At 48.0% G+C, this 18,920-nt stretch overlaps 2 long non-coding RNA genes and 1 pseudogene across 3 annotated transcripts in view; 1 reads left to right on the top strand and 2 right to left on the bottom strand.

Moving 5' to 3' along the window:
• The window catches only part of LOC117311812 (uncharacterized), a 52,729-nt gene extending 37,721 nt beyond the window's left edge, over positions 1-15,008 (top strand). The window contains exon 4 of one of the 2 annotated variants that reach the window (XR_004526084.2): positions 12,025-15,008. This is a non-coding gene — a long non-coding RNA (uncharacterized lncRNA). Of the gene's footprint in view, positions 1-9,609 lie in introns of both variants that reach the window. The other variant, XR_004526082.2, reaches the window with a different exon arrangement.
• The window catches only part of LOC141278407 (uncharacterized), a 52,270-nt gene that overhangs the window by 5,850 nt on the left and 27,500 nt on the right, over positions 1-18,920 (bottom strand). The window lies entirely within an intron of this gene.
• On the bottom strand, positions 3,720-9,613 carry LOC141278406 (protein KHNYN pseudogene; annotated as a pseudogene).

Genomic DNA, 18,920 nt, shown 5'->3' with positions numbered 1-18,920 from the left:
GGGCTAGATATAGTTCAAGATGTGCACAAGTTGTGAAATCTTCTAGGTGTAAACTAGATGCTTTATTTAAGCTACATCTTGTTTATCCAAGCACACCTTCCGGTATGCTTACCTTGTTACGACTTGTCTCCTCTTGTACGCTTGCTTAGCATGGGTTAGCGATCTGGGGCTTTGCTATGGCACTTGAGGAGGGTGACGGGCAGTGTGTGCGTGCTTCATGGCCTTATTCAATTAAGCATTCTATTCTTAATTTACTGCTAAATCCTCCTTTAGTTTTTAGGTTTCATAAAAACTTTCGTGTGGGTTATAAGGGGTGTTCTTATTATAGAAAATGTAGCCCATTTCTTCCCAATCCGTAGGTTACACCTTGACCTAACGTTTTTATGTGCGATAGTTGTGCTTACTTTCGTTCCTTTTTTAGGGTTTGCTGAAGATGGCGGTATATAGACTGAAGTAGCAAGGATTGGTGAGGTTGATCGGGGTTTATCGTTTACAGAACAGGCTCCTCTAGAAGGATGCGAAGCACCGCCAAGTCCTTTGAGTTGTGGGCTATTGCCGAGAGCACTCTGGCGAATAGTCTTGTTATAGGACTATTTAAGTTTACGACTAAGCATAGTGGGGTATCTAATCCCAGTTTGGGTCTTAGTTGTCGTGTACTCAGTTTATGATGAAGTTACTTTCGTAGTTTAACTTCATTTTAATTATGGCTTTTTACAGCTTAATTAAGGCTTGACTTTATTTTTGTATTGCTCCTTGACACTCTTTACGCCGGGTGTCTGTTAATTTGGGTCAATCATATGACCGCGGTGGCTGGCACGAAATTTACCAACCCTAGTTAGCCATTATGAGCTACTAGCGTAGTGTGCTTGATACCCGCTCCTTTTAGTCTCTAATGATTTGGAGGGCATTCTCACTGGGATGCGGATGCTTGCATGTGTAAGTCTGCTAAGAACTAATAGAAAGGCTAGGACCAAACCTTTGTGTTGATGGGGCAGTAATGCCCATCTAGACATTTTCAGTGTCTTGCTTTATAAAAATTTAAGCTACATTAACCCGTGGAGTAGAAAATTATTTGTATAATTGCATTATGGGGCTTGTGTCAGATTTAGTATTGATTTATTAAAAAAAGTGCGCGTAGATCTAGGGACGAAGCAGTGTAGGGGGGTGGTGAATATTAAAGCAGACGATCAAAGTGCGCGTAGATCTAGGGACGAAGCAGTGTAGGGGGGTGGTGAATATTAAAGCAGACGATCAGTTTTGTGAGGGGTAAGGGGGGGTTAAACCCCTATGAGATAGAGTTTTTTGAGCCCGGGGGGAATAATGGAGTACCATGTCCTGTAACCATTAATTAAATTACACCTGTTGGTTGTGCTAGTCCAATCAAAAATACACACAGGCCCAGCTACAATTTATCGGACTGTGACAGGGCCTTTCTAAGGCCATAGCTGAGCCTTGTGAGAATGCTCACCGATTAGAAGCATTTGCTCCTCGGAAACGCCTAGCAAGTTAAACTTACTGCTACACTTTTGGTAGACTGAGGTACAAATGTCGTCTGCCCTTATGATTACCTCTAACTGTAGTTCCGCCCCCTGCATTAATGATTCCAAGGTAGCTGGTTTTCCTGTTTCATGGCACACTACATACACATCTCTAGTTCCTTTCACAAACATCATATAGAGGACCTGAGACAATGGCTAGAAATGCCAATCTATCCTCTCACCTGGAAAAGGCCTGAAGGGAAAACAGGACAAAATTCAGGCTGGGGCCAAGCTGCTTTTGATAGAGAAGCACCTGTTTTCAACACATTTCCATTAAAAGCAGGGCTGGGTAGGGAGGAGTGGGGAAGAGGTGGAGTGATGTCACTGCCCCAGTCAGACTTACGGTCCCTACTAGAGCAGCTCAGACTAACCTCCAGAATGCTCTGTAGTCCAAATATTATCCCATTTTGAATCAGGTAAAAAAAAAAAAAGTTACCTGAAAATGGCCCAGTATGACAACGGATATAAGGGTATTTTTTAAAAAACAGGTGGCAGTGTGAGAATTTAAAATCAGTCACATAAAACAGTCAAGAAAGCGGTAGGGGAGAGAAGTGTCCAGTACAACCTGGACAACCTTTCTTTCTGCCCTTAAGTGCCTTTTGGAGGATTTCTTGGAAGAGCATGTAAGAAGATACTTAACTCCATACTTACATATTGAATTGTTTCACCTTAGCCATCAGTTTTTAAGACTCCAAGGTAACAAAGAAAAGATCTGATTCTTTTGCTAAACGCTAGAGAGTAGGACTTTTTTTTAAGAGGCATCACTTTTACAAGAAGAATGAGCTAGGCTATCATTATTCCTTTATCAAGAAAAAGTTTGTTTTTTTAAAAACTCTGGCTATACGTAGTATAAAGTTCATACATAATATACCTGGAAAAAACCCAAAGAGTATACCCTGAAGCAAAAGGTTTATTGGAGAGAAAAAGTCTCTTCCACGGTACGAAGTCTTAAGGTGGCAGTTTTCAAAGTTCAGAGGGTGGCAGTGATGTAATTAATGCCAAACTGTTTGCTCACGGGTGTGGCAGGATGCAATGATGGACCAAAAACAAAAAACCATTCTGCAGTGACCATCACACACACGCACAAGTAACGAGAGAGACAGTAGTACTGAGAGAAGGGTTTGGGATAGAGAGAGGGGAGTGAGGGAGAGTATGAGAGAGCGCGAGCCTGAAACCCCAAATCATTCAAGCATGCAGTCATAATACAGCACAAAGCAGGTGTTTCCATTCAGCCCACTGCAATCGCACAAAGAAGGGTAACTATAGTAAAATAGAGATTTCTTAAGAAAGCTTGCAATTCCCAGAGAACAGCCAGGTTGCCACCCTAACCCAGGAATCCGTTGCTATTGCCAGGAGCGTCCTTGTGGTCTCTTGTGGTCTCTCGTGGTTTCTCATGGAGAGGTTATAGCTGCTGACTTCTCTGACTTCTTGTTCTTGGACAAGGCAGCTGCTTGGCTTCAGGAGCTCTCGGTTTTTGGCCTGCAATTGTTCTGTAACTTCTTTGTGGGTTTTCTCCATCTGGTTCATTTTGGCTCTCATCTGAGATGCTTGGTATTGAGAATCAGCCTTCAACTTTGGGCAAAGATGACAGAGTGGTCAGTGCCTGGTGAGTCCAGAGCTATCGCCATTGGTTGTGATCAACTCAAGCCTGGATTTTTTCTTTAGGATTTCATTTTGAATTGCAGATGTAGGAAGTGTTTTCTTGCTGCTTCTCCTGGTGGCTGGCACGGGAACAACCGCTCAGGTGCTTCCTCTGCTCTTTGGTCTTGTGAAGGACCCGTTTGTATGAAAGTGTGCACAGCCAGCGTAACAATTTCCCGTCTACCTTTTTTCTGCCATCAGGAGTTCTTTATATATTCTGGATATTAATCCCTTATCAGATACATGATTTGCAAATGTTTTCTCACATTCTATGTGTTGCCTTTTTACTCTGATGAGAATGTCTTTAGATTCACAACTTTAATCTCAGGCAGCCCAATTTATCCTTACTGTTTTGTTCTGTTACCTGGGCTTTTGGTATCATATCCAGGTGTCATATCCAGGAAATTATTGCCAAATCCATTGTTGCAAAACTTTTGTCCTGTCTTCTTCCAAGAGTTTTATTGTTGTAGGTCTTACATTTAGGTCCTTGAGCTATTTGACTGCTCAGCGCTCAAGCAAGTGCATTAACCAGGGACTTCGGACTTTCTGACACATTCGTTCAACTGTAAACAAACACCTGAATGCAACAGGAGAGCTGCCATTGATAGGAAGGAACCCTGAGAGTTTTCTGCAAACCCTAATTAACCGTTTTGTATGTGGATTTGCAGGGGGGTTGCCTAAAAGGGACGCAGCCATTATAGGGCATATTATACTGAGGATGCAGTGTTAAAAAATCTAGGGCACAGGTCCTGGGGCCAGAAGACCCTCAGCTCTCTGAAAGTGAGGTTTTGGTTAGGAAGCCTGTGCAACCACAGACAGACACACCTGAGGCTTGGTCCAAGTACCTTTCCTCCAAGGAGCTTTCCTCCACGTTCTCATCTCTCCTCCCAACAGGCTTTTTTACCCCTGACTTGTAAGGTCACAGGCAGGCATAGCTGAGACCAGAAGCCCAGTCTCCCTCTGCCTTCTCCAGCAGATCCCTGCTGCCCCACTGTGACCCAGACCCCATAACACTAGCCTTTCCAGGGCCCAGCATTCCCTTTGATGCTCCCAGGAGCCCAGCCAGGCCTGGGACTCGTCCTGTCCTCTGGCCGTCAGAGCAGCAGCCAGGAGGAGGAAGGCTTAGCTTCCTAGCCACCGGTTCTACATTCCCCTCCCACCCACTCTAGCCTCCATCCCCAGCTCAGCATAGAGGAGAGGCCGACAGTCCCCATCTCCGTGACCCACCCTTCCCAGCAGCCCTCATTCCCTACAGAAACCCTGCATAAAGCAAGGTTAAGAAGTTAAGGCTGAGCAGAACCTCCTGAGAGCTGGTTGAGGTCCTGACTCAAGATGAGATCAGGTCACCTTCCAGACCTGTCCCCAAAGTGCCCCAGGCAAGAGCATTCCCCACACACGAATGCGCTTCCTTGGTGCTTCCCTGACACAAAGCACCAACTCGGTGAGACTGGGTCAGGGTCTGAGCAGCAGAGGGACCCTCACAGAATGAGCTGAGCTGGATGAGGCTGGGGCTGACGGGGTGGCAGTCACTCAGACAGGTGAGACTGAGCAGGGCCTCAGAGAGCTGGTTGACGTCCCGGCAGTACGTCCCGGCAGTACGGCTCCCGCCGCAGGATGAAGTCCAAAACACCCAGCAGCTGGTGCCGGAGCCGCTCTGGCTCCTGCGTCTTCCGAATGCCACCACTGCCTTTTTCCTCTTCTTTTCTCCCCCGCTGCTGCTGACTGTGTTCTGTGAAGCCCCTGGCAGAATGCTGCGCCTTAGAAGACCCCTGTGCCCTGACCGGCTTCTTCAGGAACTCATCCAGTGTAGGGCCATTTCGCCTCAGTGGGTCATCAGGCACCATGGTTTCCCACGAAGGTGAGGGGCAGCAGGCGCTCTAATGATTGCCATCCACTTCTCAGACTCCTCTGCCAGGTCCCGATGATCCCATTGGTCTCTTCAGCCAGCTTCACCATGAACCTGTCGTCATAGGAAGAGATCCTCTTGCCATCCAAGACCCAGGAGGGAGTGAGGGAGAGCAGGCTGAGGGAATACAGCTTATGCAGGAAGTGACCCTCTCTGACACCTTGGAGTCCCTACTGAAATGCCACTGAGGCACAAAGACAGTTATGTCGCGGTGGCCACGGTCCCAGAAGTACTGCACAGCAATGGCAATGCCCCGGCTGGAGGCCATGCACCATGGCCACGTTGCTGCCATCGATGACAATATGGCGGAGGTCTGGCTTGCGTGGCACATTGGCAAGGCACAGGGTGAAAGGGTCCTGGAGGGCCTCCTGGAAACGCTGCGTGCCAGTCACCAAGTTACCCCCCCAGGTGCCTCGTTTCCACGGAGACCCCCGACCTTGAACCATGACCTACCTTGAGCCACGACCTGCTGCTTGTCTGCCCAGTCTCCTGTGTCCCCTCCATCTCCGCAGTGCCAAGGGGGTTCAGGCGCTGGTGGGGGGCTGCACACTCTTGGAGGTGAGGCTTCCCCATTATGGAGCTGCTGCAGGAGAGAGGCTCCCTGGGGTTGGGCTGCCTTCTGAAGGGGCCCTGGGTGCCAGGAGGTTCGCCCTGGACCCAGAACCTTCCTCTCTCCTGAGGCACCCCCTCCTTCCCCAGAGCCTTCCCTTTCAGAGGCACTGCCTGCCCTGCCTCTCCTCCTCCTGTGGCCTGAAGGCCACTTGTCTCTCCCAGGCCTCTTCCCCGGGCCACTCCTTCTACCCCAAATCCATCTCCCTGGGACCACCGTGCTTGTCCCCTCCTTCCCCATAGCATGTCTCTCTCCCCTCGACTCCTGCCACCCCTGCCATCACTCAGGGGACTCCTGACTCCCTGGTGCTGAGCACCCAGCAGACCTGGGCTTCCCCACTCCTAGGACGGGAATGCTTGGGGCCCCTGCCCCCCGGATGCCTCTTGAACCAGGCTCAGCAGTTCTTCCTGGACAGCAAGGGGCAGCTGCAGCAGGGCCTCTGTGTGGGCATCCCCCCGGGACTGCAGCAGAGAAGAGAATTCTCTCAGCTCTCCAGCGCACTGAGAGGCTCCAGGGGATGGCCCCAGCCGAAAGTCCCAGCTCAGCCGCTCCACCAGCTCCTCCAGGACCATGACAAAGGCCTCGGTCAGGCCGCTGACCATCAGCGAGCCGGGCGCCCCTGGCACCAGGTGGGCTGATGTGCTCCAAGTCAGACAATCAAGGAAGAAGCCCTGGGCTCCCAGAAAGACGCAGTGCAGTTTGGGTGAGTAGTGAATTGCATTCTGTAGCTCTGGGCTGCAGAGACCCTTCAGGTACTCCTTGGCTCTGCTGGCGTTCTCCTTGGGGCCCTCCAGCTGCAGCCAGATGTGAGGGTTCTCAGGACAGTCCTTCGGGAGGACGCTCATCCCCACCCTGAAGATGCGCTCCACATGGGGTTGCTGTTCTTGCACCTTGTCCTCGGCCTCTGCAGACACCGCAAAACGGTCATGGGATGGGGAGCCAGCCCCCCAGGTAGGCATGGCTCCTTGGCCGCCCAGCCCCAACGGGGACCTCTCTTCCCCACATCACGAACAGTTTTTTGAGTCATTTCCTGGCCAGGGGTGGAGTAAGCTGGGCCCCTCCTGGGGCTGGGCCTGCACACTGAGCCCCAGCGCACGCCTGCCCCTGCCAGCTGCAGGCTTCTCCCTGCCTGCGGCCAGAGCCTTGGCCCAGGCCCAAGCCCCCCAGAGTTAATTGAAAATGCTGTCCTCTCCCCCATTGGATGGTCTTTTCACTCTATTCCCTTGGTCTATACATCTGTCTTTATACCAGTACCACACTGTTTTGAGTACTGTAGCTTTGAAATCAGGATATAGGAGTTGTCCAGTTTTATTCTTCTTTATCAATATTGTTTCGGCTTTTCAAGACCCCTTGAGATTCTAATTTGAATTTTATGATGGGTTTCTCCTTCTGCAAAAAATATTGGGGTATATATAGTTGGTTAACAATATTGTGTTACTTTCAAGTGTACTTATACATGTATCTATTTTTCAAATTATTTTCCCATTTAGGTTATTACAGAATATTGAGCAGAGTGTCCTGTGCTATACAGTAGTACAGTAGGTCCTATTTTAAATATAGTAGTGTGTATATGTCAATCCCGAACTCCCAATATATCCCTCCCCCTACATCTTTCCCCTTTGGTAACCATACGTTTGTTTTCTAAGTTTGTGTATTTGTTTTGTAAATAAGTTCACTTGTATCATTTTTTTATTTAAAGATTCCTCATGTAAGTGATATCATATGATATGTCTTTCTCTGACTTACTTCACTTAGTATCACTTAGTATGATAATCTCCAGGTCCATCCATGTTGCTGCAAATGGCATTATTTCTTTTTAATGGCCGAGTAATACTCCATTGTATATATGCACCACATCTTCTTTATCCATTCCTCTGACAGACATTTAGGTTGCCTTTCATGTCTTGGCTATTGTAAACAGTGAAACAGTGCTGCAGTGAACATTGGGGTGCATGTATCCTTTCGAACCATGTTTCTCCAGATATATACCCAGAGTGGGATTGCTGGTAGCTCTATTTTAAGTTTTTTAAGGAACCTCCATACTGTTCTCCATAGTGGCTGTACAAATTTACATTGACACCAACAGTGTAGGAGGGGTCCCTTTTCTCCACACCCTCTCCAGCATTACGTGTAGACTTTTTGATGATGGCCATTCTGACTGGTGTAAGGTGGTATCTCTTTGCAGTTTTGATTTGCATTTCTCTAATAATTGGTGATGTTGAGCATCTTTTCATATGCCTGTTGGCCATTTGTGTCTTCTTTGGAGAAATGTCTTTTTAGGTCTTCTGCCCATTTTTTGATTGGGTGTTTGTTTTTTTTTGATATTTAGTTGCATGGGCTGTTTGTAGATTTTGGAGATTAATCCCTTGTCTCTAGCATCATTTGCAAATATTTTCTCCCCTTCTCTGGGTTGTCTTTGCATTTCTTTATGGTTTCCTTTGCTGTGCAAAAGCTTTTGAGTTTAATTAAGGTTCCATTTGTTTATTTTTGTTTTTATTTCCATTACTCTAGGAGACAGATCAAAAAAGATATTGCTGCAATTTATGTGAAAGAGTGTTCTTCCTATGTTTAGGTCTTTAATCCATTTTGAGTTTATTTTGTACATGGTGTTATGTGTAGAAGTCCAGTTTTCCCAGCACCACTTGTTGAAGAGACTGGCCATTGTATATTCTTGCGTCCTTTTCTTAGATTACTTGGCCATAGTGCATGGGTTTACTTCTGGGCTTTCTATCCTGTTCCATTGATCTATATTTCTGTTCTTTTGTGCCAGTTCCGTACTGTTTTCATCATGTTTGTAGTATAGTATGAAGGCAGGGAGCCCGATTCCTCCAGCTCTGATATTCTTTCTCAAGATTGCTTTGTCTATTTGGGGTCTTTTGTGTCTCCATCCGAATTTTAAAATTTTTTTGTTCTAGTTCTGTGAATGACATTGGTGATTTGATAGGGATTGCACTGAATCTATAGATTGCCTTGGGTAGTTATAGTCATTTTGAAAATATTGATTCTTTCAACCCAAAAACATGGTATACCTTTCTGTTTGTGTCATCTTTGACTTCTTATAGTTTTCGGAGTACGGGTCTTTTGCCTCCTTAGGTAAGTTTATTCTTTTTGATGCGGTAGTAAAGATTCCTTAATTTCTCTTTCTGATCTTTCGTTGTTAGCATACAGAAATGCAACAGATTTCTCAAATTTGTATCTCAATTTTTTGTATCCTGCAACTTTACCAGATTCATTGATGAGCTCTAGTAGTTTTCTGGTAGCATCTTTACAATTTTCTACATATAGTATCATCTCATCTGCAGTGAGTTTTACTTCTTCTTTTCCAAGTTGGATTCCTATTATTTCTTTTTATTCTCTGATTGCCATGGCTAGGACTTCCAAAAAAGTGGTGAGAGTGGGTGACTTCTCTGTTGGCACAGTGGTTAAGAATCCGCCTGCCAATGCAGGTGACATGGGTTCAAGCCCTGGTCCAGGAACATCCCACATGCTTTGAAGCAACTAAGCCTGAGCACCACAACTACTGAAGCTTGCGTGCCTAGAGCCTGTGCTCCGCAACGAGAGAAGCCACAGTGATGAGAAGCCTGTGCACCACAACAAAGAGTAGCTCCTGCTCACCGCAACTAGAGAAAGCCTGTGAACAGCAACAAAGATCCAACACAGCCAAAAATAGTAAAAACAAAAAGGAAAATAAAACAACCCAGGCTCGCAACTCCAAGGTTAGGGTGAGCTCTCCTGTTAGCAGTAATATTTCATACCTGTTGTCGCAAATTAAGCTCTGCCCATGCAACTCCACTGAGGATAACAAACTCTGAGCCTAGTTTCTCCTGGATTCTGCCCTAAGTACTAATTCACTAATTTAAATACATGTCCTTTCCCTGTAATATAAACTGTGTATAACTGCTTTTCTGAAACAGGTGCTCCTGTGAGCTCTGTAGTGAATCCCCAGACCTGGGGCTGGTCTTGGACACCCCTGACACCCCACAATATGATAAGAAGTAATTCACTAGAGGATCTTCACAGTCAACTGAAACTGGCAGAGGAAAGAATTAGTGAACTTGAACACTGACTGATGGTACAATCTGAAGAACAGAGAGAATAATATGAATGAAGGTGGAAGAGCCTCAGAGAAATGTGGGGCAGCGTTTAGTGCACCAATACCGGGTGATGGCAGCAGGAGAGAAAGAAGAGGACAAATACTCAAAGACGTGCTGGCTGAAAACGTGCTAAAGTTATTGAAAATCACCAAACTACATATAGAGGTGTCCAATGGACTCTGAAGAATAAACTGCAAGTGTTCCACACACAGATACGTCACAGTGAACATGGTGAAAGTCAAAGACAAGGAGAAAAGCTTGAAAGCAGCAAGAAAAACACCTTGTCCCCTAAAAGCGAACCACTGTAAGACCATGAGCTGGCTTTTCAGCTGAAATCAGGGAGGTTACAGGTAATGGGATAACACATTCAAAGTTATGAATATGAAGAGAAGCCACCGCAATGGGAAGCCCGCGCACCGCAAGGAGTGGCCCCCGCTCGTCGCAACTAGAGAAAGCCCACGCACAAAATTAAATAAGTAAATAAACAACAAAGAAAAAACTGGCATCACAAACAGGATGGATGGAGTCATGCTTGCAACTGACCTCAGGGAATAGGAACTGGGAACCAGGCCAAGCACCACCTGCAGTGCCACCAGCAACATGAATTGGTAGCTGTATCACCTGGAGTGATGTGCAGGGGGCCTTCAGCCCATCATCAGAGAGGGGTCATCCTGTGACAGCCCGCTCTGCCAGTGCTGTTGAAACAGACGCACAGCTCCTGCCACAAAGGTTCCCATCCCCAGTATTACAGACATGATACTGACATCTCAAGGCTCCTATTTAGCTGTCCAGGATCCGGCCAACAGGTTTTACTTGGCCCCAATAATTGAAGACTCACAACCTCTAGCTGTCCAGGATCCGGCCAACAGGTTTTACTTGGCCCCAATAATTGAAGACTCACAACCTCAACTTGCTTCCACTTTTCTTAATTTTATTTTTTGTTGTCTGAGGATAGAGCCTCATGATGTGTACCAGTCCCACAGGGGATCCCGCTGCAACCATTAGGTCAGTTCTGCTCACCACGGGGGGGCATAATAAAGGCTGATCCCCCGATGCCCCGAGCACCCACAGCAGTTTTAGGCTGTCAGAAGGAGAAACCGAGGCACTTAACAGAGTCAAACCGACCCAAGGGCTACTCCCTGACGAGCTAGACTCAGAAGCCGCACACATCTGATCCATCGCACTGCCCTTAGAAAACTGTTCAGATCATGTCTCATATCTGAATCAGGCTAGCAAAATTAACAGTGGGAAACCGTGCCTTGAAAGCTGAATAGCTCCTGGACAGACAGCCACCTGTGCTAACACCAGCTGAGTTTATGTATGATGCCCATGGAACTGATACTTGCAAGTATTTAACCAAATGGGAAAACCTGACCAAAGATAACTTGTCCCTGAAATGGCCAAAATGGGGTACTTTTGATTTACCTACATTGGTTTATTTGCACGTTTAATTAGAAAAAGCATACATCTTTATTGGAGTATATAATTGCTTCACGATGCTGTGTTAGTTTCTGTTGTACACCAAAGCGAATCCACCATATGCATGCACATGTCCCCATATCCCCTCCCTCTTGCGTCTCCCTCCCACCCTCCCTACCCCACCCTCCCACCCTCCCTACCCCACCCCTCTAGGTGGTCACAAAGCACCGAGCTGCACCAAGCAGATCTCCCTGTGCTATGCGGCTGCTTCCCACTAGCGATCTATTTTACATTCGGTAGTGTATATAGGGAGGCATATTCTAATTGGGACCTGGAATCCTCACAAGTGAGGAAATAATAAAATGGCTTCATTGTAAGAAACAAACCAAAAATGATTAGAAACGGTGGTGGCTGAATTAGAGAAAGCCTCAACCTCCGTCTCCAGCTTCTTTATGTTCTCTTCTTTCTGAGTTGCCCTGCTCTGCCCTGCCCTTCCTGTTCTCCCTCCTCCAACACCAAAAGAAAAATATATTGAATGTGAGAGCACTATTAAAACACAATTGGCTAAATTTTCAGAGGCTTTTCATCTTCCACGGCCAAAAGCTCTTCCCTTGGTAACTCCTCAACCTTAGCTCTACCCGCTTTGGTAAACATCAGTTGTCTCTCTTTGAAATAATTACTGGGTGGCGACCTGTGCCTTTAGATGAAGGTACGTATGAACCAGCGCTGCTTCAAGGTCACATTCTACATTACTGTCAGGGACTCATCAAAGTGCTTAAAGAAAATGAAAAATTAGTAACTGATTTCCTTCCACAGTGAGCTCCTGGGAGACGACGACCTTATTAAGGGTCACGGGTTACAGCCTGGAGATATTGGAAAAGACGTCAAAAAAGGGACTCTCTACAACCACGTTGGAAAGGACCATACCAGCTACTCTTAACAAATCCCTGGGGGGGCAAAACTTAAAGGACTAATCTCTTGGAGTCACGTCTCTCACCTCAGAAGGGCCTCCCCTCCTGAATGGACTGCAGCCCCTATTTGTGACACCCCACTTGCACTAAGAGAGGCTCCATCAGACCAGGATGAGAGGAACACGACAGCAGTGGTAGACAGCCAACCCAAGAGTCCAGACCAGACCTGTAAGAAACCGCCTCTCTCCATCAAAATGGAAAGTTATGGGACTTCCCTGGCGGCCCAGTGGTTAAGACACCCCGCCTTCCCTGCAGGGGTCACGGGTTCCATCCCTGATCAGGGAACTAAGATCCCGCATGCCGCGCGGCACAGCCAAAAAATAGAAAAAGAAATGGAAAGTTACTGTTCTGTTTCTAGCTGTGTTCTTAGGCCAATGTTTAGGGTGGAAGGAAAACTCTTTAGTAAAACTATCACAAAGTATAGGTACTGGGGGAGGTTAACTGATTGCTGTCATCACATTAATCTGTCAGTACAAGGCCGATTAAACCCCTTGTAATTCCTGCCACTGACTTTTCAGATGTTTCTAATGGTACCACTTACTCAGACACACCTCCCTCTGGCCTAACTTTTCAGGTTCAAATTCTCCAAAACACTAATATGTCCGTCCCTTGACTGACACTATCTTCGGTTCTTAGAGATGGCACACAACTCACCCTAGGCCCTCCTCACTCTGTCGCTTACTTTTTTTTGGCCGTGCCGCACAGCTTGCGGGATCTTAGTTCCCCGACCAGGGATCAGACCCGAGCCCCCTGCAGTGGAAGCACGGAGTCGTAGCCACTGGACCGCCGGGGAAGTCCCCGTGTCCCGTACTTAATTAACAGAGGTCTTAAAGAGAAAGATACAAGTCACGTATGCCAGCAACTCCCCCACCTCCAGTATCATACGGATAGCTTTTGGAAAGTCTGCAAAAGAAATGGCCCACGGTTTAATACTGTGTTACGAGAACTTCCAGTTAACGAAGCCATCAACAAAAGCCCTCTGGGAGGAGTCACTTGTGCTCCCCCAGGTTTTGTCTTCATATATGGTATTGGAACGGACCCACCTTCCCAAGGGTATTCACATAAATGTGTGAAGAGCTGGCAAGTAGAAGGCGGGACGTTACGTTACCCCATTGTCTATCCAAAAAGAGAGATGGACCTCCTTTTTCTCCCCATTACAGAGTCAGGAGATCCACGAGAGGAGGATACCAAAGAAACCTGGTGGCAAAGTCTTTTTGGAATCTTGGTTCCTAGCGCAGGAGTATATGTGAACAGGGATACGTTTAGAAACCTATCATCCACCATTGGTCAGATGGTTGAAGAAACTCCAAGAAGCACTGCGGCACAGCAGAAATGCTTAGATTCCTTAGCCCAAGTTGTGTGAGATAACGGAATTGCCCTAGATCTCCTACTGCCCAAACAGGGAGGTGTTTGTGCTATTGGCCACACGTGTTGCACTTAGGTTAACACCTCCAGAGGTTGAGACATGCCCGGGTAAAATTTTCCGAAGAGCAAAATGGTTACAAGATGTAAGAAAGAGTGATCCTTTAAGTCAGCGGTCCCCAGTCTTTTTGGCACCAGGGACCGGTTTCATGGAAGACAGTTTTTCCATGGACCGGGGCGGGGGCAGGGAGGTATGGTTCAGGCAGTGATGCAAGTAATGGGGGGTGGCAGGTGCCACTCACCTCCTGCTGTGCGGCCCGGTTCCTAACAGGCCGAGGACTGGTAGTGGTCCGCGTCCCAAGGGTTGGGGACCCCTGCTTTAAGTGACCTTTTTAGTCAGCTACCCTCAGGACTAGGCAACATTTTCCTCTTGCTTTACAGACAATTGCTATTCTATGCACTGCCATTCTTTTCCTGGCTATCAAATTACTCACGACATGTATCCCTGCTTGTTCTAAGTCTACGGCCAAAAGCACACCTACAATGATTGTACAACAAACTGAGATGACTGATCAAATGTATAATCTATAAAACTTGCCTTCATCAGTGTATTTCTATGATTACTGCATTAAATTACTATGATAAAATATATAATGATGCTTAAACAAATTGAAACTGCTGATCATTTCTATAATTCTGTATAAGGTAATGGACATATACAGTGCACATAAAGTACAACTGGCCTCAGTCCTATTGGACACCCTAGAATTGGCTACCAGTCCTTGCCAAGCATCCTACTAGCGCATCCCCCTCCCCGCAAAAGAAAAAAAAGGACCGGGCTCTCGAGACCCAGCATGGAGGGACATGATGAATCGGAGGCAGGTAAGCAACCACCTCGGCACCAAAGGACCAAATAGTTGATCATCTAATGCTTTCTAGCAAAAGATTTATGATCTAAAGGGGGAAGATGATGAGGGAAATCATAAATATTTTATGGCAGGACAATCAAACTAAGAAAGAAAACAAATGACATGCTCCCTTTGTGACAAGCTTTTCCCAGTGTTCAGTGTGCATATCTATAGGCTACATTAACCGGCTCTCCTCAAAGCAGCAGGATGAAATCCACCTTTGAGAAAAACATGACCCTTTCTTTAGACGCCAGCATTTCAATATTGTAATTCTATGACTAATATATCTCTTTTTCATCTCATACAAGGGTACAGGGGGTCGCACTGACCAAAGGCTTGTCTGTACATGCAATATTAAGGGGAAAAAAACCCCAACTTGTGGATTGAGCTATGTACACAGTGCTAACCTGTCAATATGAGACATAATTTGTCTCAAAAATGTATAAAACTGCATCTCTGACTCCTGATCAATGGAGCCGTTTTCAGACTTTCTGAGAATGTTTCCTGGGTTATAATCCTCAGTTTGACTCGAATAAAATTCTCTTTTCTTTTTTCTTAACTTGACTGTTATTTGATTTTCCGTCAGCAGGCCTCACTGCTGAAATGGAAATTACACCTTAAGGAAAGGGCTATACCTGATGTCAAGGGCCTTTCCCGAATACAGGAGGATGTGGCTTCCCCCATGCTCAGCCCCTTGCCCTCTGACATGAAGATAGTGTCGGCCTAACAGTTGCGAAGCCCCTTGGGACCAACTGTCTGACACGGAAAGGGAGCTGGTGTTCTTCACTGACAGAAGCACCACCCCTGTACACAAGGCCGCCTGCTGGACAGCTGTGCCGTGCTTTCCTGCTGGTGGCATATCCCCCATCTAGGAGGGCTTGCCTGGCAGAGTTGATGGTGGTGTGCCTGGCTCTACCACTGGCCATCAAAACGAGACCCCCAAGGACACAGATTTTCACTGACTCCCGAGCAGTAGCCAATGGGCTCACAGTCTGGTCTGGACAATGGCCTCCTTGGGGCACCTCCACTTGGAAAGAGATGGCAACACACACACTGATGATGGATACTCGTGGCTCTGCATACACATGCCAACACCAGAAGGAGACCTGTTCCAGAGCCCGACGTGAGCTGTGACACAGGTCCAGACACAGCTATTCCTCCAGAGATGCACACCTGCTAACACAGTGGGTCCACGGGGAAGCCTAAGTGGTGGTAGATAGTTGCCCCCTCTGCTCTCAAACAAAATTCTGGAAGCCTCCCAGGTAGGCACATGCATACACCCCGGGTGACAGACCCTACTTCTGGTGAGAAATAGATTTTATCAGGCTGCTGCCACCCTCTGCTAGAGGTAGTGGGTATTCAACCACTGTCATTGATTCCTCCCCTGGACTTCTGCTGGCCACTCCCTCCAGAAATGCTGTAATCTCCTTCTTGACCAGGTATGTGCCCGTCCCTTTTGGCCCACCAGGCATCATGGATTCAGATCAAGGTACCCATTTCACCGCCCAGTCTGTTCGGTCATGGGCTCTGGCACATGGACTCTTGTAAAATTTCCAACTAACTTAGCAGCCCCAAGTGGCTAAACTTAGAGATATACCATGGTCTACTCAAAGGCAGGCCCCCGCCCCCAAAGCCTTTAAACAAAGGTGGTCCCCAAAATGGACAAAAAAACATGACCACAAGCTCTAACACTGCCTAACCCCCGGCCCTCAGATCTCCACACCCCACCATACACACACCAGCTGCCAGTCTTCTCCACGGACTCCTCTGTGAGCACGTAAAGGGAACCCTCAGTCCTCTGACGTCAGGCATCGTTCACATCTGCTCAGCAGAGGAATGCCCCCCTTGCCCACCATCTCACCGTCTTCCACGCACCTAATCAGGTCGATCAAGGGCTGGTTGTGCAACGTGATATAGACAGAGAGCCCCCAAGGGGACAAGCCCCTGCCCAACTGCTTAGAGATCATGATTACACAGATTTTATTGGCCCACATGATGGCCCAGGACTAGCCGCAAATCTTAAGGCCTCTGGCTTCGCCTCACTTTTTGAACAGCTGGTTTATTAAACCATATTCATCAAAAGTTTTGCAGGAGATTGAAATTACAGCTCCAGGACCCACTAGCGAAACTTGCGTGGATCTCAGAGAAAAGACAAGAGGCTCCCCACCTAGTGGATGCTGGTGTCGTTAGGAAATGAAATCCACAGGGGAAGCCCGGAGTCCAGTGTCACTATCAGCAGACATGGGCCAGGTCCCTACCCGACTTTAGAGAAAGAGACAAACAGCCTCTTGCCCCAGAGCAGCTACACACAGTATCCACACTTCTCAACTCGAAGGCGGCCCCAGCAAGCCAAGTGCACATCTGACTCTCCTTGGTTGTGGCTCTTAGTGTGTACAGCCCGGAGAGCAGGGTTGCTAGTGGACCCCTGGAGCCCAGTGCCGTCCCAGGAGCTGTGCGGGAACACGTCAGCCAAGTGCGTGACTGCACCACGGGATGGCTGAGTGCCAGTGCAGGCAGGCCCTGTGAGAAGAGCTTCGGCTGGCACGTGACTGGGTGTAGATTCTAACCAGAGCTCACCTCTCTCCACGTTAAATGGTGCCGGTAGAAACGATGCTGAAACAAGTTGCTCCCTCCTTTTACAAAACCTCAAGTTATACATCCCAGGCAAAAACGGCCTTCCCAGTGTTAACCGAATCAGACCCAGATGGCTGGCAGTTTTGGGCTGTCATGATCCTACCATGGTCTCATAGGGTGAACTCCGGATTCTGAAGCTGTAGGCCGCAACGTGTGCCTACAATCAGCCCATCAATGTGTCCGGAATCTGTGTGCATCATGGATGGGGTCCCCACAAGGCTCGGTCTTGGACACGGCCGTGCCCTTCCCAAGATGCACCCCTGCTGCTCCGATGGCGCTGATCCGCTCAACCGCCGGCAGAGCCTGTGCTTGTATCTGTGCCCTGCACAGGCCTCCAGCAGATCTGCCCGGAACTTAACACCTCTCAGCCACTCTGCCCTTCACGGGTCTCCACCTGGGAAGGCCACCCCAGGCACACCAATGTCTCAGTGGGTGACGTCTCAACCCAAGAGAATTACGAGGGAAATCATGCTCCCCAAGCTCGTGGGACGGTGGGACCTTCCCCTCCCGGACACCTTCACATCAGCAGGGAAGAGACTGGTGACGGTCAACCTCAAGGTCGAGCTGCCCCAGTGCCTCCAGGTGACAGACGCTGGGGGCCCTCGAGAAGACTGTTTTTGTGAAATGGCTAATTCCTTGCCGCTGTCACAATACTTACTAGGCACTACCATATATAAAATAGGGAACTGTTAAGAACCTGTTGTATAGCACAGGGAACTCCACTTTGCTGTACAGTAGAAACTAACAACACTGTAAAACAACTACCCCAATTAAAAAAAAGGCAAAAAAACAAACAGTAGGTCCCCTGCCAACTGCATGGCACCAGTAACGTCATTTGGCTTTCATGACAAGTCAAGCCGTGTGTTCTAACCCCCATCGGCCACGGGGGCACCTCCTCACAACGGTCCTACCTTGACCTACCTAGAGCCTGTGATCAGGGACCTCTTGCCACCGTGTGTGCCGGCTGATGCGCTGATGACAGCGTTTGCTCCCCACCCGATGCAGCCACAACAGATCCGACTCCCTCGTTATTCCCACCACCACCTTCTGTACTCAAAGCTGCTGCCCTCCTTTGTACCCACATCGTAGGCACAAGCCACTCCCCGCTATACGCCAGAATCCCCTCCAACACCACGACCAAGTAGGCCACAACCTGCCAGGACACATGTATTTGTGCAAACCTCTGACAGCAGCCTCGGCCTTACAAGCAAAACAACGCTGTCTGTCTTTACGCAGGGCCAGACCTACATCCCCAGGTCACTAACCTGCAGTTCCTCACAGTGATCAGCTGTGTGCTAATTCCCTCCAAAATACCTTGAGCCTCACTCAGGCTAAACAAACCCCTAATCAGGACCCCGTACGGGGCACCCTGAGGGTAAGCATCAGGATAACCAGAATAACCACCCCCCCCCCCCACCGTCGTGGTGGTACTTTCTAAAGGCTACTACTAACTGTATGCAAGCACAAAGCCTGCCCCTCACCCTGTACACTCACGGCCCCCAAATGATAATTAACACCTCATTCAGATTCTGCTTTGGACCTGCCTCGAGCAGTCAGGAGCAAGCCCACTGGACCCTGCCCAGTCTGCAGCATATCCACAGAGATAACCCCTACGGTTACAATACTTTTCCTTTTAGGATCCCAACACCCTTCACTCTTCTGACACTTTTCCACTAGAGCTGTCCTGCTCACAGAAAGGGCCATCCTGTCCCTGTCCTGTTGGGACTGGCAATCACCAATGGACTGGGGGGCATAGGAGCAACATCAAATATTAAAAGCCACCCAGCAGGGAATTCCCTGGTGGTGCAGTGTTTGGGAATCCACCTGCCAATGCAGG

This window comes from Tursiops truncatus, chromosome 3 (genome assembly GCF_011762595.2).
Source record: "Tursiops truncatus isolate mTurTru1 chromosome 3, mTurTru1.mat.Y, whole genome shotgun sequence".
Classification (NCBI taxonomy): domain Eukaryota; kingdom Metazoa; phylum Chordata; class Mammalia; order Artiodactyla; family Delphinidae; genus Tursiops; species Tursiops truncatus.
The sequence above is the reverse complement of the archived record's forward strand: the minus strand, read 5'-3'. Positions and strand labels throughout refer to the sequence as shown.